Raw genomic sequence first — 1,239 nt, 5'->3', positions numbered from 1 at the left:
CGCAGTTCCGAGGCCTCGTCTTGGAGGCCAGGGGTTCCTCACGGCTGTTGTTCATGTTCTGGTCAAAGTTGTACTTAACTTTAAATTGAAGTCATATTGGCTGCATCATAAGAGACTGACAGCAGCACGATATGTTCAGAATCACAGAAATCCTGATGGCTTGAGACTTAGGCCATCACTTTAGGGGCTGGTCAGTGGGAGACGGGTGTTGAATGCTGTAGGCAAAAGTTGGAAGGGATGGTGGTGGAGTAAGGAAAGGGTGGAAAAACAAACCAAACAAACCAACAACAACAACAACAACAACATGTAGCAGTGTTGATCAGCAACATTGAATCTATTGATCATTTTTATAACTGGGCAAATGGCTTTCATATGCTGTTTTCTGTGGAATGCTTGTCTGTCAGATACTATTGTAAATACTTAAAGCTTAAGACAGACTAGGAAGAAGGATTGGCCATCCACTTCCGAAATGATAGGCCTTCAAAAACCCTATGTACAATAGAGCATACTTAGACTATCATTTGGACAAACAGACATGGCAATTGAAACTGAGATCTTAGAAATGGAAACACAGAGGAAGAGGAATAGCTGTAAGGAGACACTAGTGATTGGAATGTGGAATGTGAGAAGCATGAATGTTGGAAAATTGGACATTGTTAAGAAAGAAATGGAACGCACAAATATTGACGTACTAGGTACTGGTGAAATGAGATGGCTTGGCATGGGACATTTTGAATCAGATGATCATATGATTTACTATGCCAGAGATGAAAAGGTGAGAAAAAATGTGGTTGGTTTCATAATTAAAAAAGTCATTTCTAGATCTATCCTGAAATACAATGTGGTGAGCAACAGGATAATATCCATTCACATACAAGGAAGTCCAGTGAATACCATTACCATTCAAATATATGCTTCAACAACTAGAGCCAAAGATGAGGCAATAGAAGATTTCTACAAACTTTGGCAGTCAGAAATTGATCAAACATGCAATCAAGATTCATTGATAATAATGGGTGACTGGAAAACAAATGTTGGGAATAGGGAAGAAGGATCATTAGCTGGAAAACACGGGCTTGGTGAGAGAAATGAGGCTGGAGATAGAATGATAGAGTTCTGAACATTCAATGATGCAGGCTATAAAAATGGATTTCACATGATGGTATGCATAGGAATCAAATAGATTACATTTGTGGAAAGAATCTCTGGAGGAGCTTAATATAAGCAATGAAAACCAGG

This window comes from Elephantulus edwardii, unplaced genomic scaffold (genome assembly GCF_000299155.1).
Source record: "Elephantulus edwardii isolate Elephantulus edwardi_28Jun2011 unplaced genomic scaffold, EleEdw1.0 scaffold00097, whole genome shotgun sequence".
Lineage (NCBI taxonomy): Eukaryota > Metazoa > Chordata > Mammalia > Macroscelidea > Macroscelididae > Elephantulus > Elephantulus edwardii.
This window is presented reverse-complemented; position numbering follows the sequence as displayed.